Below are 10486 nucleotides of genomic sequence, written 5' to 3' on the forward strand. Positions count from 1 at the left end.
GCGTACGCGTGGCTGACGCATACGCGCCGTTTGGCTATTTTTCAATCCGCGCGTCCGCGCGTATGATGCTTGCGCGTTGATGAGTTTTGTGGCCATCCACGCGTGCGCGTGGAGTGCGCGTACGCGTGGCCCTGTTTTCATGCCACAGTTGATTTTTGAGTTTTAAAAGCCAAATCTCATGCTTCTAAGCCTCCGATCTCACCCCTTATGTATTAAATCATTATGATATGCCTAGCAATGAGAAAGGAGCTAGGGGATGTGGTAACTTGCGAGTGAAGCAAGGGGAAAAGTTATGATCAATGATGATCAAAGATGATTATATGAGATATGGAGAATGATGGTGGAAGTACCGTGTATGCCATGAGCCGAAGGGCTATATTTATTGATAAATGGCTGGTTCTTGATTGAACCATGAGCCGGATGGCTGAGTTATTGCCGGGTTATGGTAAAGCCATTATTGGTTATGGCTGAGTATAAAAGCATATATGATTAATGAATGAATGTGTTAAATAGATAATAATGGAGAATGTTGAAATGTGATGTGTGACCCCGGGTAGTAGGCAGTGGCGTTGTCAACTTGCTCCGGGTATGAGACGGGAAAGGATGTTTATGATAAATGAGTTAAATTATGGAGTTTTGAATAAATGAGTATTTGTGATACCTGGGTAGTAGCAAGAGTGGTTGTTCATCACGCTTGCTCTAGGTTAATGTTTGAGATTTGATAACAATGATGATTGCTTTTAAACTGAGCGAATATATGTTTTGAGATCCTCGGCAGTATCAAGGGTTGTGGTTCGTCCCACTTGCTACAGGTCAGAGATTGTGACGCCTGGGTAGTAGCGGCAGTAGTGGTGAATCCACTCGCTCCAGGTTGAGCTTCTAGACACCCACCTGGGTAGTAGCCGCAGTAGTGATTATTTCACTGGTTCTGGGTTGAGCGGGCAGTAGCAAGGGGGTTGTAGCTCAAACCTACTTGCTCTGCAAGTGGTGTTTCTATCCAATGGTTAGCTACCAGGACATGTCGGGTTGGCTATATAACCGAAAGATGATATCATCAGCCATAGGGCAAGCATTCATCATTTGCATATGTTTGAATTGTTTGGGTTTGCCTATTTGTTTTGGATTTCTACATCATATATGCCATGTTACCTGACTATGTGCTACTTGTTCTACTTGTACCATATTTGTGTATTACTTTCCTGTATTGCTTGTGTTTGTATAACCGAGAGGCCCCTCATGCTGGTGTCGGTGGATGTTGAGGGCTGTTCTTGATGAGATGAATTGATGATGCGATTGCACGATGATGATGATTATTGAATGAGATAATTTGAACTCCCTGGGTAGACGCAGTGATGTGGTTTCACTAGCTCCAGGTGAAGGTATGATGTATTGATATAGACTTGTTGAGATAGAACAACTGGTGACAGTTTTGCTTATGATTCTGAGTCTGATTCGTGGAAGAGTCAGCGAGTTGGGAAACATGTGAAACATGAATTAGATTTAGCACTCCCTTATGACAGTTGCCTATTCATGGATTAGCGAGAACCTAGGATGGATAATTGGTGAAGAAGTTTAGGATGCTTAGTGAGTTTTTATTGCAGTGCATTGTATTTATTTGACACTTTTATCGTATTGGGAACCTATGGGCCCGGGGTTCTCATTCCGTATATATCTCTTGTTTTTCAGATACAGGTCCAGGTGCTCAGAAGTGAGTTGTGGGTCGTCTGAGAGACGGCGAAGATCTTTATTTTCTCTCCTTTGTGTTTTGCTTAGAATATCTCCACCTTTGTTTTGAAAAGATTATATTATGTATTGAACTCTTTTGAATTTACCTATAGAGGCTCTCATGTTTCCTTCGGGAGAGATTAGGATATACTGTTGTCAACTACTTTCATATTGTATCCTAGCCGGCCTAAACTTCGCGGGTTGCGACTAGTGGCTATTTACTTATGTTATATATATCTATCTGTTATCTACCTCTTAATCTCCTCTACGCCTTATCCGTATATCGCTTTCGGCTTCACGGTTTATCTTTTGTTGTCGATATGTGAGTGACACGTCTTCGCGATTTTATTTCTACTCTTTTCAGGCTTTTCAATTAATACTCCTTTCGAAATTACCTACTTTTATATATTAAAAATCCACCTGAGAGTCGTACCACCGTAATATCATTGACTTATGACTCGAGCATAAGAATTTGAATATTAGGGTGTTACATTATGGTTTCAGAGCAGTTCGTCCTCGTGAGCCTGAGGGATGGAACTGCTTATGCTTTAATGCATACTCTGAGTCTGTGCCTGTGCTAGTTAGGGTATCTAACCGATACATCTAGCATGAAGTCCATGAGTGTACCTTTGGTACTTTGAAGCACTATACTTCCGATATTGAGACTAATCAACTTGATATCAATTGTTTTGTGTGTATAAGAACCAGATGGTGCCTCGTGGACCCGGTTAGGGACGTGAAAGAGATCGTACTAATACGCAGGAATCGGAAATCAACCCGAATAACCCGGTAAACCTTATGGCGGCGTTGGAGAATATGGCTGCTGCTATGCAGACCACCGCGGAGGCTCTTGGGCAACAGATAAACAATAATGGCAATGGCGGAAGGGAAGCTCATGGCCCGATGACACTGGCAACCTTCTTAAAGGTTAATCCACCTAAGTTTAAGGGAACCACCAATCCGACTGAAGCTGATACTTGGTTTCAGGCCATGGAGCGAGCACTGCAAGCGCAGTTGGTGCCTGAAGAGCAGTGTGTTGAATTTGCTACCTATCTGCTCACGGGGGAAGCATCGCATTGGTGGCAAGGGGCTCGACGTCTCCTGCAACAGGAGAATGATCCTATCACTTGGGATGCCTTCCAGGTGGAATTCTATAAGAAGTACTTTCCGAATTCTGCCAGGACAGCCAAGGAATTGGAGTTACTACAGTTGAAGCAAGGTGCTATGTCCGTATCTGAGTATACAGACAAATTCGAGGAGCTATTCAGGTTTTCCTGCATGTGTCAGGGAGCTCCGGGAGACTTCAAGGAATGAAAATGCATTAAGTATGAAGGAGGACTCCGGAGCGACATCTTAAGTTCGGTAGGACCAATGGAGATCCGAACTTTTTCAGAGTTGGTGAATAAGAGCAAAATTGCTGAAGAGTGTGTGAAAAGGAGGGTTGCAGAGAAAGGAAGTCATAGAAAGCACAACGAAGGATGCGCACCAAGGGTCGATAGTTTATGGAGAGAGGATACGTACAACACATTCCCCAAGCACAGAATAACTTTGCGACGAGTGAGGAGTCCCAAAGGAACGGTAAGGGAAAACGGGCAGCGGCTGCTTCTGATGTTTCAAGCTGTCAGAGATGTGGAAGTCATCACCCAAATAGGCCGTGCCGATTGGAGTTAGGTGTATGTTACAAGTGCGGGTTACCAGGACATGTATCAAGAAATCGCCAACAAGGAGAGAGTCAGGATGCAGGCCGATTGCGACAGTAAGATTGAGGTAATTGCCTTAATACAAATGGATAAATGCCTGTGATGTAAATGACTTTCTGTTGAGAATGATGTGTTGTGTTTGTTATGTAGTTGGTTGATTTCTGGATTTTTGGTGAAACAGATTGAACCCATGACTTTTAGTTCCTTTGATTTAAATAGATAAGGGGTGGTCCTAAATGATGGATTTGGAAACGTTAATTCGAATTGTCGGTCAAGTTAAGTGGTGGTTTAGTACTTGAGAAAATAAGTGATGGAACTAATACTTGACGAGAAATCAAGGTGGCATAGCGGAAGCTTGCTAAAGCGTTAGCATAGTATGGTAATAATAAGGAAAAGTGGAGTATGATTGGAAATGCTTTATGCTTTGAGTACTTAAAAGTTTAGTGAGCTTATGCAGATAATGATTCTAGGTAATTGGAATTAATTGCGGCTGTGAGCCTTGATGGTTTTGAAACGGATGAGGAAATTATCATTGATGCATAATCAGATTTAGATGATGATTGAGTGCAAGTTGTCGTGTTCGAGAGATAAGTGCTATGATGTTTGGTCATGGTGACCTTGGATTTAAATCAAGATTTATAATGATCGGTTTTAGAGGAATAGTTTGGAAACCTTTAAATTGCAATGCTGATGCGGTACTGAGATTGGTTTGAGGGAACCCGTGATGGGTGGTAAACTCCAATTATTGGGGAGGTGCTGTTAAAATTTTTTTTCTTTTTCCAAAAATTTGAAGGAGTGTTGGTTATAGTTTCAAAAAGGACCTTTGATTTGAATAACTTTAACAAAAGAGATGTGTTTCAAGTGCTTTTATAGATTATTAAAGTAAGCCGAATTCTTAAGATTTTGTCAGCTTGTTAATCCAAACTCATTTGAGTTCTAAAAATGAAGAAGGCTTTGATTAATTATAGTGATGTGGGATGATGGCTATGATTAACAATGATGGCAATATTATTGATGACATGATTTGAGATTTAATAGGGTGTGAGTTGATGAGACGATAAAAGTAAGGAACGAGGTTGTTGGTCGGCGTTGAACGAATGACCGAGACCCTTAGAGATAGAGAAATCAGAGCGCGGCAATGGAAGTGCGCAGAGTAAAAGGACCTTGAAACTGTTATGCGTTGGATATAAAGACAGACTACGCTCGCGTACTCGCAGTGATGGGTGGAATTTTTGAGGGCGAAAATTTCTGTTAGGGGGGTAGAATGTAATACCCGGTCTAACCGAAATTAATTAAATAATGAGTTAAATAGGAGCAAATATGGTTGGAAGATTTGGCAATTGAAATTTGATAATTTAAATATGATATTTGGATTCAGTGAATTTTTCCGAGTTGGAAAACATAGTTTTCTGCGTAAAAGCACGCAGTAGAATTTTGACCGGCAGTACCGGCTAAGATCTGTCTGGTACTACAGTTGAGGAAATTGATTATGAGTAAATAAGATTAAGGAATGAGGAATTATAATTAGGGGAGGTAGAAATTTTTAAAGTGCGATTTAGAGCGCTAATCTTAAAGGGTTTTGGCCCAAAATTGGGCCAACGGACAAAAATAAGTGAACCGGGCCTAAGTGGGCCCAAGACGATTTGTCATTTTTATGAGCTCTAGGTTGATGTATGTATGTGATTTTGGTTATGTTAGTGTATTTGGTGATGTTGGTGCACAATTGGGAGATTGGTATTGCTTGAGGAGCTTTGGTGAGGCTTGGAGCTAAGGTTGGTGAAGACTTCCAAAGAAGAGGCTCAATTGGTTTGGCTACAAGAGGTACGGTTTAAGTTTCATTTAAGTACCGTGTGGTGTGATGAGAATTTCTAGGCTAGATGCCCCTAGGATTAAGTTTGGATTGTGTAAATGGTTGGTGCTGATATGCATAGTTGGTATGTAATATAAATTTAATGATTGGGTTGAGAATTGTGTGGCCTTGTATGCTTGGTGTATTGAAAATTTGATGTATTGGGTAATGAGTATTGATTTGTGGTTTATGCATTTAAATTGTAAAATTGGGCCGGAGGCCGTGAATTTTGGGCCAGAGGCCGGAAAGAGGTAAGGAAGGTAAGTTGACGTGTGCATGATATGATGACACAAGTGATTGGATAAATTTCAGATAATGAATATAAGAATGATTGGGTTGGTTATTGAATAATAAGGTTTGGGGAGTTATAGTGTGGAATTTGGTAATTTTGGGTGAAATTATGTAGATGAGGTATGTTTGGTTTTGGTTGAGATATATTATGTGGTCATATATGTGATTATGATTATTGATGCCTTAGCTTGATAGTATGATGATGCATTAGAGATACGTATGTTGTGATATATGCTTGAAGAATGATTAAGGTTGATTTGTGGGTGAAACCACGTGATAGTGAGTATGATATTGATTATGTATAATGATGGTTGATTGGAAATAGTGTTGTTGAAATTTGGCATGAGGAAGAGTATATGATATGTAAATGTGTTCGAGTTTGAGCCACTTGGGTGAAGTGGGTTAAAATGGTGGGATGATGTTTTGTGAATTGTGGTAAAGTGTTAATGTGTGAGTTGAGGAGGCTTGATGTTGATTTTGGTATATTTTGATTGATTTCAAAGAAAGGGATGAAATTAGCATGTTTTGGTTGATTTTGAAAAGAGTTGGAAATGGCTTGTTTTGAAAATGGCACTTTGTGGTTTTGTGTGAAAACATGGTTTTTGGGCATACTTTTACGGGACATAACTTGGACTGCGGATTTCCGTTTTGTGCCAAACTTGTTTAAAAGTGAAATTGGATCCGCGATGTCCATGCCGTTCGAAGAACGGGCGAAAAACGATTTAAAATAAGAAAGTTATGTCTACACTAACAAAGTGATGGTATAGAATTTCACAATTAAAATCTCGTTGCAAGTATAGTTCTACACTAACAAACAATCCACCAATCAAAAATTTGGTTGTCACAAATAACAAACCCCAAATAAGAATTAACCGAAGTATTTAGACTCCGGGTCATCTCCCTAGGAAACAATGTAGTGCTTAATTATTGGCTATGAAGGGTTAAAAATGGGGGTTTTTGGTTCATGAGATGGCAAGAATAGTAAATTAAGTGAGTAAGTAAAGAAAGCAAAATAAAGAACTCTTGGCTAAGACTTAGGTAATTGAGATCACCATCCTTGTCAACAAACCGAATATTGATAATCATGAGAGGCCAACCTATTAAGTCTACTTCCCAAAAGCTTTAAGTACGTAACATTTACTCCAAAGCTTGAAGTATGTCAAATAGGTTTGATCACATCAACCCTTAAGTCCTAACCTACCTACTAATTAACTTAGTAGTGGGTTAGCGTCAATGGGTATCAAATTGATCACCATGGGTTCTCAATTCACCAATTCCATCATACCCAATAACTCAAGTTTATCCAATTCCCTTGGCTTAGACCAAGAGTTGACAACACTACTCAAAAACTAAAGAGAACATTTCATCAAACACATAGAGTGCAATTAAAGTAAACATCATAAATTGTAAGAATAATAAAATCTCCCAACTACTAATTGCAAGAAAAGTAAGATCACAACTCAATTCATCAATTAAAGAAACATCAACATCAAAATTGCATTAAATGTAAACCAAATCTAACATGAATTCATCATCACAAAAGAGAGCAAAATGAGATATTAACAATACAATTAAGAGAATCAAGATGTAGAGATAAGACATTATAAAGAAAACAAGACGAGATAAAGTAGTTAAACATGGATCTATAATAATCTATCCTAATCCTAACCTAATTCTAGAGAGAAGAGGGAGCTTCTCTCTCTAGAAAAATAACTAAAGGCTCATATTGACTAAACTAATTGCTCCCCTTTTGCTTGGACTTCAATTCTGTATGAAATACACTCAGAAACAAGTTGGATTTGGGCCTGGGTAGCTCAGAAATCGCCCCAGTATTTTGCCTTTAAGTGGGCCATGTAAGAGTATTGGCGCGTGCGCGCCATGTGCGCGTGCGCATCAATTGGCAAATTTTCCATCCGCATGGACGCGGCATGTACGCGTGCGCGTCTATGGGCGAGACCACTTTTGCGCGTAACCGGCTTGTGCGCATACGCGTCCCTTGATGCATTCCCAATCTTTGTTTCTTCATGCATTCTCCCCTTTGTATGCTTTTCTACTCATTTCTTCCATCCAATGCTTGCCTTATAAACCTGAAATCACTCAACACACACATCAAGGCATCGAATGGAATTAAAATAAATCAAAATTACCAATTTAGGGCCTAAAAAGCATGTTTTTACACTTAAGCAAAATTCAAGGGAGAATCACAAAACCATGCTATTTCATTGAATAAATGTGGAAAAAGGTGGTAAAATCCCCCAAAATAAGCACAAGATAAATCACGAAATCATGGTTTATCACTGGGCATGGCACGCCAGTACAACTTTCCAGAGAGCAACAATGAAGGCCACCAAAGGGGGCGTGGCATGCCAGGCTAGGCGTGGCACGCCAAACCCACCACATGATCCATGGGCGTTCCACTTAGTGTCAAAGGCGTGGCACGCTAGCTTTAAAAATCACTTGGGCATGCCACTTGAGGAACCAGGCGTGGTACGCCAAGCTAAGAAGGACACCAATGAATGGGCATGCCACTTGAGCAGCTTGGCGTGGCACGCTGGTACAAAATTCCAAAGAGGAAGTTGAAGGTTAAAAAGGCTGGGCGTGCCACTTGAGCATCTGGGCGTGGCACGCCAACATACAAAGAAGGCCAAAGCAAAGATTGAGTGTGCCACTTGGTGTCGAAGGCGTGGCATGCCAGCTCAAGATCCTTACCTGGGCTTGCCACTTGAATGCTAGGCGTGGCACGCCAACCACTAGAACCAAGGAAAATGATGGGCTGGTTACACTTTCCAGGGAGGGAGAAACAAGGCCAACCATATGGGCATGCCACTTGGTGTCGAAGGCGTGGCACGCCAGCTTTAAAAATCAATTGAGCGTGCCACTTGGTGTCGAAGGCGTGGCATGCCAGCTTTAAAAATCAACTGGGCATCCCACTTGGTGTCGAAGGCGTGGCACGCCACCATCACCAATCACCCAAGAGAAGACCTGGGCGTGCCACTTGAGTTTTGGGCATGGCACGCCAAGCAGAGGAGCCAAGCACATGAAGGGCATGGCACGCCAAACCATGGGCGTGCCACGTTAGTTCAACTTTCCAGAGAAATAGATCAAGCACATAGCATGGGCGTGGCATGCCAAATCCTGGGCATGCCACGCCAAACCCTGGGCGTGCCACGCCAGTTCAAATTTCCAGAAGCTAGCAAAGAGAGGGAAAAGGCCTGCGCGTGCCACTTGGGCTCGAAAGTGTGGCACGCCAGGCTAACCAAGGCTTTAAAAAGGACTGGGCATGCCACATGGGCTCGAAGGCATGGCACACCAGGCTACCCAAGGTTTAAAAGAACCTTGGGTGTGCCACTTGGGCTCGAAGGCATGGCACGCCAGGGTGGTCAGTGAAGGAAGGCGTGCCACTTGAGGATTGGGCGTGGCACGCCAAGGCAGAATCAGAGAAAGGCGTGGCATGCCACTGAAGCGCCAATCACACGCCAGCTGGGAGATCATATTTTATGAGTTTCTTTTCCCTCTAAAATGTAATTTTACCTTCACTTTTGTATTTTTCTTTATTTGCTATTGCTAGGAGTAGTATATATACCCCTTGGAAGTACTGAAGAAGGAGTTAAGCAGTTGAGCTATTAGTTGAAGTATAGTTAGATTCACTTTTTCCATCTTTTACTTTTTCTTGAGCTATGAGTAGCTAAATTCCCTCTCATTGAGAGAGGGAGCTCCTGAATGCCTTGGTTTAGCAGAAATTACCTCAGAAGAAATTGGATCCCAGAAAGTTCTTAATACCTTGCATCATAGGCACCATGACCTTTAAGAAGGCTCTGTGTGACCTTGGTTCAAGTATAAACCTCATGCCACTCTCTGTAATGGAGAAACTAGGGATCTTTGAGGTACAAGCTGTAATAATCTCACTAGAGATGGCAGACAATTCAAGGAAACAGGCTTATGGACTTGTAGAGGATGTCTTAGTGAAGATTGAAGGCTTTTACATCCCTGCTGATTTCATAATCCTAGACACTGGGAAGGATGAAGATGAATCCATCATCCTTGGAAGACCCTTCCTAGCCACAGCAAGAGCTGTGATTGATGTGGACAGAGGAGAGTTAGTCCTTCAATTGAATGAGGATTACCTTGTGTTTAAGGCTCAAGGATTTTCTCCTGTAACCATGGAGAGGAAGCATGAAAAGCTTCTCTCAATGCAGAGTCAAACAGAGCCCCACACTCAACTTCTAAGCTTCACTGTCAAGCTATTGACATTAAAAAAGTGCTTATTGGGAGGCAACCCAATGTTATTTAATTATATTTATTTATATTCCATTGTCATTTTATGTTTTCTTTAGGTTGATGATCATGTGAAGTCATAAAAACAGCTGCAGAATTAAAGCAAAATAAAAAACAGCATCAAAAACAGCACACCCTAGAGGACAGGCTTACTGGCGTTTAAACGCCAGTAAGGATAGTAGAATGGGCGTTTAACACCCAGTCTGGCAGCATTTTGGGTGTTAAATGCCAGAATGGGCAGCACTCTGGGCGTTTAATGCTAGAAAAGGGTGTCTGGTGTCTGGCTGGCGTTAAACGCCAGAAATGGCAGACAGACTGGCGTTTAACGCCAGAAAAAGGTGTCTGGCTGGCGTTAAACGCCAGAAAGGGGCAACAGACTGGCGTTTCATGCCAGGAAAGGTAGCAGAGCTGGAGTTTAACGCCAGAATTGGCACACAGAGGGCGTTTGAATGCCAGAATGGTGCAGGGAGTAGAATTCCTTGACACCTCAGGATCTGTGGACCCCACAGGATCCCCACCTCTTCTTCTCTCCTCTTCACACCTTTCCATAACACTCTTCCCCAAATACGCTTGACCAATCACATCAATACCTCTTCCCCAAACACTATTCACCTATCAAGTCCTACCCTCTTCCCCATATTTTCTT

This window comes from Arachis ipaensis, chromosome B03 (genome assembly GCF_000816755.2).
Source record: "Arachis ipaensis cultivar K30076 chromosome B03, Araip1.1, whole genome shotgun sequence".
In the NCBI taxonomy this organism is placed as follows: Eukaryota; Viridiplantae; Streptophyta; class Magnoliopsida; order Fabales; family Fabaceae; genus Arachis; species Arachis ipaensis.